Source organism: Hippopotamus amphibius, chromosome 15 (genome assembly GCF_030028045.1).
Source record: "Hippopotamus amphibius kiboko isolate mHipAmp2 chromosome 15, mHipAmp2.hap2, whole genome shotgun sequence".
Lineage (NCBI taxonomy): Eukaryota > Metazoa > Chordata > Mammalia > Artiodactyla > Hippopotamidae > Hippopotamus > Hippopotamus amphibius.
In genome coordinates, this window is record NC_080200.1 from 54,316,924 (window position 1) to 54,334,358 (window position 17,435).

The 17,435-nt window shown below is 33.8% G+C and overlaps 1 protein-coding gene across 3 annotated transcripts in view; it reads left to right on the top strand.

Moving 5' to 3' along the window:
- Positions 1–17,435, top strand: part of CDH18 (cadherin 18) — a 743,326-nt gene that overhangs the window by 685,292 nt on the left and 40,599 nt on the right. The gene's annotated exons all lie outside the window — the stretch shown is intronic.

A 17,435-nucleotide genomic window follows, 5' to 3' on the forward strand; every position in this document is an offset into this window, starting at 1 on the left:
GGCATACAGCATATAAGATTTAGGTTGCTTTTGAACAATATAATGTTTTGAAATTAATCCATATTCTTAATAGTAGTAATTTATTTCTTGTTATTTCTAAGTAATATTCCTTTATGAATATAACATAATTTGTCTATTTTCCTGTTCATGAGCATTTGATTTTTTCCCTGTTTGGAGCTATTATTTGTAAAGCTCCTATAAATATTTGTACACCAATATTTGTGTGGATATGTTTTCATTTTTCTGGATAAATACCTATGAATTGAATATTTCCATCATACAATATGTGCATGATTAACTTTATGAGAAAAATTATTTTTCAATGTAGTTGTGACATTTTATAAAAATACGCGAATTCTGGCATCTGTACCTCATCATTTGGAGTTCATAATCTCTTTAAATTTTAGCCATTCATTTGGGAGTGTAGTAGAGTTACATTGTGGTACTAATTTCTGTATCTCTAATGATAAAATATGCTAAACACTTTTTTCATATTTGTATTGGTCATATGTATATATTACTCTGGAATATCATTTTCCCACTTTGTTTTGAGTTGATTTCTTATAATTAAATATTGTAAGAATTATTTTTATATTCTGAACATAAGTTCTTAGAGATATAATATGAATATTTCCATTATGAGCCTTGCTATTTGTTCACTTAACTGTAGTTTTCAAAGAACAGAAAATTTTAATTATCATGAGTTAACATTATCAATTTTCCTTTTATAATGAGTCATCTCTTTGTCTTGTCTATAAAATCTTTGCCTGTCCAGGGTTGTGAATATTTTCTTCTAATAGCTTTGTATTTTTAATTCTTAAGTTTAGGTTCAACTCTCATGTAGAATTAATGTTTGTGCCTGAGTGATGTAGGGATGGGAGTAGGTTATTTTCCCATATAGATGTCCATTTGTTGCAAAGTTTTCCTGTTTTTGATTGAGTCATTTTGGAATATTTGTCAAAAAATCAATTTACCATATATGCCTGCTAATATTTTTGGATAATTTTTCCTGTTCCATTAATTTCTTTGTCTACATTATAATATTTGTCTGTATGCCAATGAACATTATCTTCATTACTATAACTTTACAGAGAATTTTGAAATCAGGAAGAAAAGGATGTACAAGTATGATCATCATCTTCACAATTGATTTAGAATTCTGTTTTGTTTTGTTTTTTTTGCATTTCCTTATAAGTTTTAGAAATGGCTTGCCAATTTCTACCAAAAAAAGAAAAAAGCTGCTGAGATTTGGATTGGTATTGGATTAAAATTTATAAATCATTTGGGGAAAACTGACATTTTAATATTGTCAAATCTTCCAATCCATGTATATGGTATATCTTTCCATTTATTTATTTCTTGATTCCTCCTAGGAATGTATTGTAGTTTTCATGTGGAATTATTATACATCTTTTGTAAAATTTGTCTCTAAGAATGTTGTGATTTTAGGCCATTTTACATATTTTTAATTTAAACAAATATTTATTAATTAAATCTTTTTTCCATAATATTTAATTTAAAAAAAATCTAATATCATTATTTATAATACAATTAGTACGTAAACTAAATGACACTACTTCTTGGCTCCAAATTAAAAATCTCAGAATACACCACTGTTTTGTTTAAAAATCAGGCTTATAAAGGAGTAATTTACATAGTAAAATCATTGTCTTTTAAGGGTAAATTTTGGTGAGTTTTGTAGAAACATCTAGTCATATGGGTAATGCCACAAAAATGATATACCATAATTCTATCTTTTCAGAAAGTTCTCTTTGAAATGATTTCCCTTCCCCTACTTCCAGATCTTAGAAACTGGTGATCTGATTTCTGAGTCTATAGTTTTGCTTTTTCCAGATGTAATAAAAATGAAAGGTAAAACATATAGACACTTTTGATTGGCTTTTTTTTCATGTAGTATATGCTTTTGATATTTGTCCATGACATTATCAATAGGTAATTACTAGTTATCATTCTCTTATGTGTATGTATACCACATTTTGTTTATTTTTAAATCTGTTGATGGAAATATGACTTGTTTCCAGTTTTTAGCTATTCTGAATAAAGCTTCCATCAATATTCACAATCATATTTTCTGAGGACATGTGTGTTAATTTACCTTGGGTCAATAGGTAGAGATAGGATTGTTGGGCCAAATGGTATGTTTAAGTTATAAGAACATGCTGAATTGTTTCCCAAAGTGGCTAAAGAATTTTGCATTGCCACCAGCAGTTACTCCTCAGCCTTGACATTGTGAAGTACCTCCCCCCACCCCATTCTGGTGAGTGTAGGGACATAACATTATTATTTCAATTTGCATTTCACTAAGACTAGTGATGCTGAAAATATTTGTATATGCTTACATCTATATATCTGCTGTGGTGAAATTTCTGTTAAAATTTTCGCTCATTTTTATAAAGTTGTTTAACTTTTTATCATTTAATTTTGAGATTTTAATATATTATGAATATATGACTTTATCAGGTATGTGCTTTTCAAATATTTTCTCATATTCTGTATCTTTTTTTTTTTTAATTTATTTATTTATTTAATTTTTGGGGGGGTACACCAGGTTCAATCATCCGTTTTTATACACATATCCCCATCTTCCCTCCCTTCCTTGACTCTCCCCCCAAGCCCCCCCCACCCTCCCCGCCCCAGTCCTCAAAGGCATCTTCCATCCTCGAGTTGGACTCCCTTTGTTGTACAACAACTTCCCACTGACTATTTTACAGTTGGTAGTATATATATGTCTGTGTTACTCTCTCGCTTCGTCTCAGTTTCCCCTTCACCCCCCACCCCCTCCCATACCTCGAGTTCTCCAGTCCATTCTCTGTATCTGCATCCTTGTTCTGGTCACTGAGTCCAACAGTACCATTTTTAGATTCCGTATATGTGAGTTAGCATACAATATTTGTCCTTCTCTTTCTGACTTACTTCACTCTGTATGACAGACTGTAGTTCTATCCACCTGATTACATATAGCTCCATCTCATCCCTTTTTATAGCTGAGTAATATTCCATTGTATATATATGCCACATCTTCTGTATCCATTCATTTGTTGATGGGCATTTAGGTTGCTTCCATGTCCTGGCTATTGTAAATAGTGCTGCAATAAACATTATGGTACAAGTTTCTTTTGGGATTATCGTTTTCTTTGGGTATATGCCCAGGAGTGGGATTACTGGATCTTATGGTAGTTCTATTTGTAGTTTTTTAAGGAACCTCCAAATTGTTTTCCATAGTGGCTGTACCAATTTACAGTCCCACCAACAGTGCAGGAGAGTTCCTTTTTCTCCACACCCTCTCCAACATTTGTTGTTTCCAGACTTTGTGATGATGGCCATTCTGACTGGTGTGAGGTGATACCTCATTGTGGCTTTGACTTGCATTTCTCTGATGATTAGTGATGTGGAGCATCTTTTCATGTGTTTGTTGGCCATCTGTATGTCTTCTTTGGAGAAATGTCTATTTAGGTCTTCTGCCCATTTGTGGATTGGGTTATTTGCTTTTTTGGTATGAAGCTGCATGAGCTGCTTGTATATTTTGGAGGTTAATCCTTTGTCCGTTGTTTCATAGGCAATTATTTTTTCCCACTCTGAGGGTTGCCTTTTAGTCTTGTTTATGGTTTCTTTTGCTGTGCAAAAGCTTTTAAGTTTCATGAGGTCCCATTCATTTATTCTTGATTTTATTTCCATGATTCTAGGAGGTGGGTCAAAAAGGATGGTGCTTTGATGGATGTCATATAGTGTTCTGCCTATGTTTTCCTCTAGGAGTTTTATAGTGTCTGGCCTTACATGTAGGTCTTTAATCCATTTGGAGTTTACTTTTGTGTATGGTGTTAGGAAGTGTTCTAATTTCATTCTTTTGCATGTTGCTGCCCAGTTCTCCCAGCACCACTTATGGAAGAGGCTGTCTTTTTTCCATTGTATATTCTTGCCTCCTTTGTCAAAGATGAGGTGCCCATATGTGTTTGGGCTTACTTCTGAGTTCTCTATTCTATTCCATTGATCTTCCTTTCTATTTTTGTGCCAGTACCATACTGTCTTGATCACTATGGCCTTGTAGTATAGTTTGAAGTCAGGAAGCCTGATTCCACCAACTCCATTTTTCCTTCTCAAGATTGCTTTGGCTATTCGGGGTCTTTTGCGTTTCCATACAAATCGTAAGATTCCGTGCTCTAGTTCTGTGAAAAATGCCATTGGTAATTTGATCGGGATTGCATTGAATCTGTAAATTGCTTTGGGTAGTACAGACATTTTCACGATGTTGATTCTTCCAATCCAGGAACATGGTATGTCCCTCCATCTGTTTGTGTCGTCTTTGATTTCTTTCATCAATGTCTTAAAGTTTTCTGCATACAGATCTTTTGCCTCCTTAGGCAAGTTTATTCCTAGGTATTTTATTCTTTTGGTTGCAATGGTGAATGGGAGAGTTTCCTTAATTTCTCTTTCTGCTCTTCCGTTGTTAGTGTATAGGAATGCAAGAGATTTCTGTGCATTAATTTTGTATCCTGCTACTTTACTAAACTCATCAATTAGTGCTAGCAGTTTTCTGGTAGAGTCTTCAGGGTTTTCTATATATAATATCATGTCATCTGCAAAGAGTGACCATTTTACTTCTTCTTTTCCAATTTGGATTCCTTTGATTTCTTTTTCTTCTCTGATTGCTGTGGCTAAAACTTCCAAAACTATGTTGAATAATAGTGGTGAGAGTGGACACCCTTGTCTTGTTCCTGTTTTTAGGGGGAATTCTTCCAGTTTTTCTCCATTGAGAACAATGTTGGCTTTTGGTTTTGCATATATGGCTTTTATTATGTTGAGGTAATTTCCTTCTATGCCCATTTTCTGGAGAGCTTTTATCATAAATGGATGTTGAATTTGTCAAAAGCTTTTTCTGCATCTATTGAAATGATCATATGGTTTTTATCCTTCAATTTGTTGATATGATGTATCACATTGATTGATTTGCATATATTGAAGAATCCTTGCATCCCAGGGATAAACCCCACTTGATCATGGTGTATGATTTTTTTAATGCGCTGTTGCAGTCTGTTAGCTAGTATTTTGTTGAGGATTTTTGCATCTATATTCATCAGTGATATTGGTCTATAGTTTTCTTTTTTTGTGACATCTTTGCCTGGTTTTGGTATCAGGGTGATGGTGGCCTCGTAGAATGAGTTTGGGAGTGCTCCGCCTTCTGCAATCTTTTGGAAGAGTTTGAGAAGGATAGGTGTTAACTCTTCTCGAAATGTTTGATAGAATTCGCCTGTGAACCCATCTGGTCCTGGGCTTTTGTGTGTTGGGAGATTTTTAATCACTGCCTCAATTTCCGTACTTGTGATTGGTCTGTTCATGGTTTCTATCTCTTCCTGGTTCAGTCTTGGAAGATTGTATTTTTCTAAGAATGTATCCATTTCTTCCAGGTTATCCAATTGATTGGCATATAGTTGCTTGTAGTAGTCTCTCATGATCTTTTGTATTTCTGAGGTGTCCGTTGTGACTTCTCCTTTTTCATTTCTAATTCTGTTGATTTGCATCTTCTCCCTTTTTTTCTTGATGAGTCTGGCTAATGGTTTATCAATTTTGTTAATCTTCTCAAAGAACCAGCTTTTAGTTTTATTTATTTTTCTTATGGTTTCTTTCCTTTCTTTTTCATTTATTTCTGCTCTGATCTTTATGATTTCTTTCCTTCTGCTCACTTTGGGCTTTCTTTGTTCTTCTTTCTCTAGTTGTTTTAGGTGTAAGGTTAGGTTGTTTATTCGATCATTTTCTTGTTTCTTAAGGTAGGACTGTATTGCTATAAACTTCCCCCTTAGAACTGCTTTTGCTGCATCCCATAGGTTTTGGGTTGTTGTGTTTTCGTTGTCATTTGTTTCTAGATATTTTTTGATTTCCTCTTTGATTTCTTTAGTGATTCCTTGGTTGTTTAAGAGTGAATTGTTTAGCCTCCATGTGTTTGTATTTTTTGCAGTTTTTTTCCTGTAATTGATATCTAGTCTCATGGCGTTGTGGTCTGAGAAGATGCTTGATATGATTTCAATTTTCTTGAATTTGCTGAGGTTTGATTTGTGACCCAAAATGTGATCTATCCTGGAAAATGTTCCGTGTGCACTTGAGAAGAACGTGTATTCTGTCGTTTTTGGATGGAATGTCCTATAAATATCTCTAGAGTATTTTTAATTTCAGTTATTTTGTTATCCATTGCTGTTTGTTTTTCTGAGTTCTTATGAACTGTTTCTTGTACTTTCTCTATTTTGTTATCGAGATTTTGTATCATTTTTACTATCATTACTCTAAATTCCTTTTCAGGCATTTTTCCTATTTCCTCCTCATTTATTTGGTCTTGTGGGTTTTTTTCCTGCTCCTTTGCCTGCATGGTGTTCTTTGTTTCCTCATGGTTGTCCAAACTTTTGGGGTTGCTTATCCTTGGGTTTTTTTTTGCGTTATTCTGTGACCAGCAGAGGTTCCTTTATTGTTCGTCTGTAAGCGTCGGTGTGTGGGGAGGGAGAGGGTACAATAGTGGCTCCTTCTCCTGGGAGGGAGTGAGCAGTGGCGCACTGATGTCTCAGTCCGGCTTGGAGGTGCCTGTTGCAGAGGGCGCCGGTGGCTCAGGCGTAAACAGAAAGTCTTAGAGTTGGGCCTCTCTCGGGGGTTTTTTTCTTTTCTTTTTTTTTTTTTTTTTCTCTCGGCAGCCTCCCTGCTGCTGGCGTTGTAAGGGGTTTTAATCTAGCCCCACCCGAGTGCCTGAGGGTACTTGTTATCCCTGAGCGCCTTAGGTGGCCCGCAGGGCGTCTCTCCACTGCCTGTTGCAGAGGCGCGGAAAGAGAGAGAGAGGCTATGCGCGTGACTACTCCCCGCCGCCAGTGAGCCTGCAGCCTCCAGCCGCCATCATGGCCGGGCAGCTCTCAGGAACGGGCACTCCTCTCCGCGGGCCTCCTCCCTCCTGTCCTCTCGGTCCGTCACCCTACCGGCAACAATGTTTCCCACACTGAACCAGCTCTCCTGCTCCTACACTCCCGCTCTTGGACCCTCCGTTCAGCCGCGGATCGATGTCTCGGTCCGGGAACGCTGAGCTGTGCTGCGGACCCTCCGAATGTTTCTCACTCCCTCCCGTCTGCCACAGCTCCGTCGCTTCACCCTCTTTGAGCCCTCGTAGATGCCTCCCTACCGGCTATGTCGGGCTCCCCGCAGTCCCATCCGGTGTCCGAGGCCGTCTGCTGGTGTTCAGCTGGTTCTCTGTGAGAATGACTGCGTCCTTCCGTGCATTCCCAATGCATCTGTGGGGAGGGATGCACTCCACGTCTCTCTACTTCGCCGCCATCTTTTCCTCTCCTGTATCTTTCTTAATAAACAGTACCTTAGTGTTTTCTTAATGAACTGTAGCTTACAAAGCTGTTCAAGGAAGGGTAATTTAAAAAAAAATTCTATGTATATTTTTGGGTTATTTTATGATTCTTGACTTTTGGGCATTATCTAAGAATTGATTGCTAAAACATAAGTTAATAAAGCATTTACCCTATTAGTTATTATATATTTAAATTTAAGGTTTTATGTTTTGGTCTATGGTTTACTTTGAGCCATGTTTTGTATATGATGAGAAGTAAGGGTCAAGTTTAATTTACTTCACATATGAATTTACGGCACACCCATTGTTTGTTATAAATGCTAATGTTTATCAAATTATAACAAGTTTGGTATAAACACTGGACTCTTTTCCATGTGTGCCATCAGTTTTATATATACACTATATGTATATAATATACATATATATATATTTAGTATAAGGCATATAATCTTATACCAACTCCATTGTCTTGGCTACTATGGGCTATGGCTATATAGTAACACAAAATCAGCAAGTGTGAGTTTTCCAATATTTTTCTCCTTTGACAAAATTATTTGGGTGAATTTAGGAGACGCCTTTTCATATGTTTTAAAATCAGCTTGTCAAATTTTTCAAAAATGTGAACTAGAATTTGGTTGGTATTCTATCAAATCTATAATTCAATTTGGGGAAAATGGACATCTCAAAAATATTGAATCTTTTATCCATGAACATAGTGTATGTTTGCAGTTATCTAGGTATTTTAAATTTCTTTTAGTGATATTTGTAATTTTCAGTGTATAAATATTGGACATACTTTATTTGATTACATGCTTTTTCATGTTATATAAATTGATATCCAAATGTTCCCTTATTTTTGTTCTTATAGAAATAAATGTTAGTATGAACTTTCCCTTGATATTGCTAAAGCATATTAGTTCTAACAGCTTTATTTAGATTATTTCATATTTTCTACATTGGTGATCATGTGATCTTAAGAACCATAGATTTGTTTCTTACTTTATATTTTATATGTTCTTTATTTCTCTTTCTGTCTAATTACACAAACTATAAACTTCAATATGACGTTCAGGAGAAGTGCTGAAAGTACCTTGTCTTTTTTCTGATCCTTAGATTAAAGCATTCCGTGATGATAGTTGTAGATTTTGGTGCATACAAAATTCAGGTTGAGGAAGTTCCTTCTGTTCTTAGTTTGCTGAGTGTTTGTTTTTTTTCTTTTTAAATCAAAAACGAGTGTTATGTTTTGTTAATTTTTATGCATCTATTGAAATAATTATGTGTATGTGTAGTGAACAATATTCATTTTTTAAGCTCTTTATTGGAATATAATTGCTTTACACTCTTGTGCCAGTTTTTGCTATACACCAAAGTGAATCAGCTGTATTCATACATATGTCTCCATATCCCCTCCCTCCTGCTACTTCTTCCCACCTTCCCTATCCCAGCCCTCTAAGTCATCACCCCTCATTGAGTTGATCTCCCTGTGTTATGCAGCATCTTCCCACTAGCTATCTATTTTACATTTGGTAGTCTATATATGTCAATGCTAAACTCTTACTTCATCCTGGCTTCCCCTTTGCCCCCTCCCCCCTCCCCAGCCTCATGTCCTTAAGTCCATTCTCTACATCTGCCTCCTTATTCTTGCCCTGTCACGGGGTTCATCAGTACCACTTTTTTAGATTCCATATATACGAGTTAGCATACGATATTTGTTTTTCTCTTTCTGGCTTACTTTGCCCTGTATGACAGACTCTAGGTCAATCCACCTCACTACAAATAACTCAATTTCATTCTGTTTTATGGATGAGTAATATTCCATTGCATATATGTGCCACATCTTTTTTATCCATTCATCTGTTGATGGGCATTTAGGTTGCTTCCATGTCCTAGCTATTGTCAATAGTGCTGCAGTGAGCATCATGGTACATGTGTCTTTTTGGATTATGGTTTTCTCAGGGTGTATGCCCAGTAGTGGGATTGCTGGGTCATATGGTAGTTCTATTTTTAGTTTTTCAAGGAACCTCCATACTGTTTTCCATAGTGGCTCTACCAATTTACATTCCCACCAACAGTGAGGAAGGGTCCTTTTTTCCACACTCTCTCCAGCATTTATTGTTTCTAGATTTTTTGATGATGACCTTTCTGACTGGTGTAAGGTGATACCTCATTGTGGCTTTGACTTGCATTTCTCTAATGATTAATGATGCTGAGCATCCTTTCATGTGTTTGTTAGGCATCTGCATGTCTTCTTTGGAGAAATGTCTATTTAGATCTTCCCGCTATTTGTGGATTAGTTTATTTGCTTTTTTGGTATTAAGCTGCATGAGCTGCTTGTATATTTTGGAGATTAATCCTTTGTCTGTTGCTTCATTGGCAAATATTTTCTCCCATTCTGAGTGTTGTCTTCTTGTCTTGTTTATGTTTTCTTTTGCTGTGCAAAATCTTTTAAGTTTCATTAGGTCCCATTTGTTTATTTTTTATTTGAAAATGTTAGACACCCAGTCCTTCCCTCCTGGCATACACCCTACTTGGTCATAGTGAATGTATTATCAAAGCTAAAGGGAATCCGGGGGCTCAATTTATGTGCTTCTCCTCTCAAGGAGCATAGTTTTTCCAGCGTCTGCTTTCCAATATCTGAGAACAGTAGCTTCATATATTTTGTTCAGTTTTATAGACATTTATGATAGCAGGTTAATCTGGTGTCAGTCACTACTTCCTGACCAAAATACAGCTTCCTTTCTTGAATTCTATTTCAAAGCCTGTTAAACTTGTTTTTGTCATTCTGTAATTGATTTAAATATTACATTAAATAATGTAATATATGCACATAATAGCATCAAGATTTATATCATTTCAGCTCTAAGTTTTCCTAAGACTTGATAAAAATAAGTTGCTAAAAATATACTGCAATTAGGAAGAAAAGGAGACGATTATAAAATTTCAGGGAGTTTCATAAAAATGTTCCTGTACTTAAATTATTTTGAATTTATCTTCACATTTTCCTTCACTTGGACTAAACCAATTTCAGATGCTTAGATGAGGCAGTGTATGTGGTTATTACAGAACTTATGATATTTACCCCAAACAGTCCATCCATTCTTGGAGATAAGACTTTATCTCTACATCCAGAGGTCTGAGATTGGTGAATGATTATGTAGCCAAATATTTTAATACAAATGTTTAACATATATAGGTATCTCATTTTTATGAATGGTTTCTTATGTTAGCTGTTTTGCTATAATTAACAAAACCACTTTCAGGTGCTGATCGTATCTAATAAGAAAATTTTTATTATCCTTATATTGCTCACCTAGAAAATAAAAAGGACTATACAATGTTGATTTATTTTATTAGTGAACTTTTTCACAGCATAAAAATATGACTGCAAATATAAGTTCAAAGGACAAAACAATAGTTGATCACAAGCTGAATTTTGGGAAGCCTAACAAAGATGAAAACTATAAGAATTCACATACATTATGGAGAAATAGATCAAGATGAAAAAATAAATGTTAAAACTGTGAATTATTACTTAAAAATTAGAAAGTAAACATTACATATGTTAGAGTCTTTAATATAATTGAATGGGCCAATTGTGAAAATTTTAAAGAGATTTTATAAAACCTATTTTTAATTTATTTTATGATCAATAGCAAATACCTAGACTGTTCACCCCAATGTAATTATTTTCACATAGAGGTGAATTATTTTGACTTCACAGTTCTGATGTGCAGAACAAGATGCTCATTCCTAAAATCAAAGTTATGACAAACTTTTGAAGCTTCAAATTTATATGCCTCAGGTAATATTACTAAAGACATATCAAAAGTGTTGGAGGATCTATTGGTAAGTAGGAAAAAATACTATCCTTAAGGAATTTAAGATTAATTTTAAGTAATCACTTCAATATGGGATCTTTATGGTGATTAGGGAATTAAGATTTTATACTGTAAACTGACAAAAAATTAAATAAATACATGGAATGAGTTTCAAATGATGCATTTCTAATTGCCTTATAATTTTTTAAAGTGCCTCTAGGCAAGTATTAGTTTTCTTTATTATGAAATAAGTGATCTAAAATATGCAGGGTTGCTTCAGTTTTCTATTGTGTAATATTCACAGTATGTTTTATTTTAAACCATTTTGTTTGACTACAAGAAAAAGATGTTTGAGGATTAATCTACTTAACATAATACATATATTCTTATCCATTATGATAAATTATTTTTATTACCATATTTGATTTCTCAATTAATATTTAAACAAGATATAAAGAAATGAAAAAAGTAGAGAAAAAGGGTCATATTAGGGACACCAGGCACATACCAGACATTCTGATAGTTTTATCCATAAAATAATTCTTACATATATTAAACACGTATTAATGAGTTTATATCACTTATTAACTATTTAATCTTATTTTTTGCCTAAATATTAAGTGACTTTCATACACAAGATTTAAAAAGACAAGTAAAAATAGCAAAGCTACCTTTGTTTCAAAACAAATATATCGTGGAATATTTAAGATTCATTTAAGCACTTACTTGTTTGCAAAACTTATTTTTATATAAATTGTTTAAGGAAATGGTGGAAACATATTTGTTCATAAGTAAAATATTAGTTAAGCATGTTAAAATATTCTATTTCCTGTCCACATTAACTCTTGAGAGTGCAGCCTGTTTTGGTTTGTAGATATTTGCCTGTAGTGAAATATTTTCATAGAAATTACAGAAGCAGACCAAAAAAATACGATTTATTAACAAATCCTAATAAGCATGAGCATTTATGAATTTAGACAGGAATAAATGTAATTATTTGATTAAATTGGTAATTGCTGCAAATTAGTATTTTAGTAGTATATAAAGTTTTCCATTTTGAGTAGAATTTTCAAGGAAAAGGATGAAACCAAAGTTTGACCAAAATAATCTACATGATATAAACAAGAAAAATTAATCTATTTATATATTTTCCAATTATTTAATACTGACATCATAATATGTATAATTAGGTTATAAATCTACTGAATACCCTAGGAAACTTTGCTACATATACTAATGAGTATGATTTAGGTTTTTAGTAGGGCATATTTAAGTAATAATAGCTTTGGAGTAAACATATATTACACACTTAAGTCACAGTTTCAAAGAAGACAAATTGATAAAATATTATTATTGAATTTGTTTTCTCCAATCCATATTGATAGTGGGAATTCTAGAGGGGCGCATATTTCACCATTCTGTGTTCTTTAGAACCCAAGGTATTAGTGTGCACATTTCAGATTTCAAAGTAACTCATTAGATAATGTAGATTGTTCTTTAAGTTATAGCGAATCCTCCAAATATCTTAACACGTAGTTTGCATTTGCACCAGGACATGACCTTCACTGCATCCTTATCTCCATAGGGGGGCGCGCTGCCGATGTGAGCTCCTTTTACACTGATGTTGCATAAAACCTGGATGATTTCTACACAGTATAATCTGTGCTGAAAATCACATGTATAGGATTGTCAGTGTGCCATATATTTTATTTTTGTTTCTGTTTTGTCTTTGATTTTCAGAAAGCGTTGAAATCGATATTCTGCTCTCTCCCAGGGTCGGTGTTTTAAAGTTTACATAGTTTCCTTAATTGTTTCTCAATGACACAGTTTGGCACGTCACATCATTCTTATTCCTGTAAATAGATTAAACAATTAAGATATAGAAATAACAAATAATTTTCCAATGTGCATGTTCTTTAAGAATTCTGGAAAGGGCCTCCCACTGAATACAGTGTATTTTATTTACTCTGCCATCAAAAGGGCTGAAAACTGATTTTTAGAAATGAAACATGAACCTAAAAACAATAGTAGCAGTAACAGAAATGTTGCATTAAGAACTCCAGGGACATTATCCAATTTTTGCTATAGCAAATTGCTTTTCACACACATGAATATGTGCACATTTATAGGGAAAGTGATTGACAGTCAAAGGATAGAATACTAACCCTAGTACTGTGGGAAATCAGAAATAAAAAACCCAAAGGAACTTGTCAATATACTAATATTGATTTAGCTAATTTAATTATTGAGCAGAAGATACTAGAATGAGTGGTTACAAAGCTACAGTGGGTTTTCCGCTCTGATTATCTGGAATTTAAAGCTACAGTTTTTATACACCATACTACTTTTAGGAAATAGCAATTATTCAATTTGCATCACTAATGACATTAAGCTTATTCTGACGTTGCTTTTCATAGCTCTTTATCAGTTTCTCCTAAGGTTCCCTGACAATGCACGTCCTACAGATCCCTAGTTGCATCCACAATAAGATTAGATTCAGTTTAACTTCCCCACAGAACACAAAATGACAGTAAGCCTACGGACAAATCAGTATCTGTCTGATCCCAGCGCTGTACTTTTAATCCTTAAGTGATGGAATGGTCATTGCACACTGGAGATGTAACATAACTTTGGAGCAACATGGAGAGTCTGTTTCCATCCAGAAGGATTTAGTTTCCTGTACCCTAGTATGGAATGTGGGCAAGACTCTGCCAGTTCCAGAGGACTGCATGAGCAGTGCAGAGGTGGGACAGTGAGGTGATGCTTGAAAAGTTGAATTCTTAGTTATTCTTTTATTCTAGTCCTTCCTTGAGATATAGTCTTTCCAGAATTCTCTCCTACAAAATATTTTTTCTGATGCACCAAGGTTACTTCTAAACCCTTCCTGTTCAGAAAAGTAGCAGAGAACTATTTACTCATTTTAAGGCTGCTGACATCAATTATTAAAACTAATAATATTATTCTTGCCTCAGATTTCTAGAACAGATTGCTTTTGTCTGCTCTCAAAAGTGAACAAATACCTGGTTAAGAAATGTAGAAATACACTAACAAATATACAATGTTTACAACAGGAAAGATATATTTGTATAGTGACAATAGTAAGGCCTGAGAGAAGTAAACCATAACCCTGGCTTTGCCAAGATATGTCATTTAGACTGTGTCAATTTCAGTTTTGTAATTTACAAAATGATAATTTAGACTGACTATTCTCTTTTAGTTTTTTTTTTTAATTGATTGATTGATTGGCTGCATTGGGTTTTCATTGCTGCACATGGGCTTCCTCTAGTAGCGGCGAGGGGGGGCTACTCCTCATTGTGGTGGCTTCTCTTGTTGCAGAGCACAGGCTCTAGGCATGCAAGCTTCAGTAGTTGTGACACATGGGCTCAAAAGTTGTGGCTCACGGGCTCTAGAGTGCTGGCTTGATAGTTGTGGTGCACAAGCTTAGTTGCTCCGCGGCATGTGGTATCTTCCTGGGGCAGGGATCAAACCTGTGTCTCCTGCATTGGCAGGTGGATTCTTGACCACTGCGCCACCTAGCAAGTCCCTCTTTTTTGTTTGAAAATTATAAAAATGATCAAGTATGATCAATATTAGCTTCTAGAAAAGCTTAGCAATGCCTTTTTCTTCATAATAAGTCACTAAATAAGCAAATATTTAAATCAGCATTTAACTAATTTTAATTTAATTGATCTATTTATCTTTATAATATAGAATTATCTAATATATATAAGCATCCCATTATCTTTCATTGTATATTGACAAAAATTTATTAATGTCAATTCTATTAGTTATTATATATTAAGTTCTTTACAGAATATATTAAGCTGTTTTTATAACTTTTTTCTTTATATTTAATGTAGTACTCAACATCTACAAAGAAGATATTGCAAAGCATCATAATAAATAAATTTTAACATATCATTGTACTTAAGAATAGTGTTATTAAGAATGTTATCCTCAACAATATACTATTTCATTTTGCAATCAATTATTTAGTTTTGCATGATTCCTTTTTTCAGCTTTACAAAATTCTACCATATTTGAATGCAATCTTCTGAGAAATTTCTGAAAAAAATATTTCAATCAGCATTTTGTTTCTAAGATTGTAGCTATTGTTGTAGCTATGTTGCTATTCATTTATTGTCTCTATGATATAAATACATCACAGTTTTTGCATCTATTCAGCCGTTGTTGGACATCTGCGATTTCCTGTTGATGTTCCTATTAATTGTTCTGGTGGTGTATGTTTTCAAGAGATTTTCCCTCGAATATGAGCCAGGAAAATCGCTGGGTCTTGGGCATGAGAATATACCATTGTACAAATTATTACATGTGGCTTACTTCAATTTGCAGGCATTCCCATTGGTCTGTATCCAATCCAGCACTTGGAAAATCTTGTCAAACTCATTAATATTGTATCAGTATTGCTGGGATTAAATGATAACTTATTTTGATTAACCTGTATTTCTTTAAATACTATTGATGTTGAGAACTTTTTCATATGTTTATTTGCCATTTTTGTTAATTCTTCTGTTAAATGTTTGTCCATTTTACCCATTTTTATATTGAGCTGTTTTTACTGATTTAATACACTACATTATATATTATAGATACAGATCCTTTGTCAGTTATATGTGCTGCTGCAAATATCTTCACTCATTTTGTGACATTTTGTCCTCTTTGTGGCATATTTGGAGGAACTGAAAAAAGTCATTTCAATGTAATCAAATTTATCAATGCTTCTTTTATGATTAGTGCATTTTGTATTTTGAAATCTTTCATGAGCTTTAATATATTACATGCTAATATTTTTTCTAAAGTATGTATAGTTTTTGCCTTATACATTTAAGTCCTTATTTGTTTGTCTATTTATTTATTTAAAATGTCCTTTTCTGTATAGTGTAGTTTTGGCCCATTTTGAAATGATACTAATGACATGGATGACAAGCTTTACTCAAACTATTTCTTGATCAATCTGTACATCCCCTGTTGATCTCCAATAGCATCATTACCATGTATTAAATTTCTATATATAGTGGATCTGTAGCTGGGTTCTGTTTTCTGTTTCTGTTTGTCTGTCCCTTTGACACAGGCACAGTGACTTAGGTTCTAATACCAAATAATAAGCTGTGATAAATGGTAAAGCAATTATCCTTTACTGCACTTCATACAAGTCTGGACAGTCTTAGTACTTATAAATCTTAGAATCAGCTTTCAATTTCTGTGAACATTTCTCATTGGATGTCTGTTAGATCACATTACATCAATTTGGAGAGGCTGGCTTCATTTATGATATTCTGTCTTCCAAACACATAGACTGTATACCTCTTTATTACTCTAGATCTACTTTAATGACATTCAATAAAATGTTTTGCCTATAAGTCTTTCATATACTTTGTTAGATTTATTTCAAGGATCCTTATATCTTTGTTTATTAACTCTTGTTAGTTTTTGACCATTAAGAATAATGTTTGTTGTACTTTTTGTTATTGTTTGTTTAATGTATCCTTAATCAGCTTGAGAGGGTACATTCTGTTCCTAGTTTATTAAGTTTTTTGTTTTTGACTTTGCTTTGTTTTGTTTAGAATGTATGGATATTAAATTTTATTTTTTTGTTTTTTTTCTATATGTATTAAGATAGGCATCTATGTATTTTTCATCCTTCCTTTAATTCATTAACTTTTGGGGTAATTTTATGCTTTTTGAAATTTCCTTTCTTCATTTCTTCCCCCCTCCCACTTACCTTCCTTCCTTCCTTCCTTCCTTCCCTCTTTCCTCCCTTTTTTCCTTCCTTCATTTAATGCTAAACTAAGCAAACATTCCTGGAACCAAACTGATGATAGACTTTCATTTACATACCAGTAGAGTTGGTTTGGTAATATTTTGTTTAGTTCAATGACAGCTAAAATCCCTCATGAGTGGGAGCATCTGGTAATGATATTAAAGTGTTACTGGCCACAGAAAATAAGTTTGAGTATTTCCTCCTTCCTCTGTCTTCTGGGGAAAAGACGTATAAGACTGAAGTCACCTGTTTCTTTAACTTTAGATAAAATTATCTAGGCCTGATTTTTTTTCCTCTTTGAAGAAAATGATTTCTTAATTAAAAATTGATTTTCTTTAGTTATTATAGTACTACTCTGATTTTCTACTTCTTTCAAAAAGCACCTATAGCATGTCTAATCCACCCTTTTTCTTAACGGATAATTAAGTAATGGATAATTTTAAAATTCATTATCTTTAATAACTTCTGTGTATGTATTTATATTCCCTTT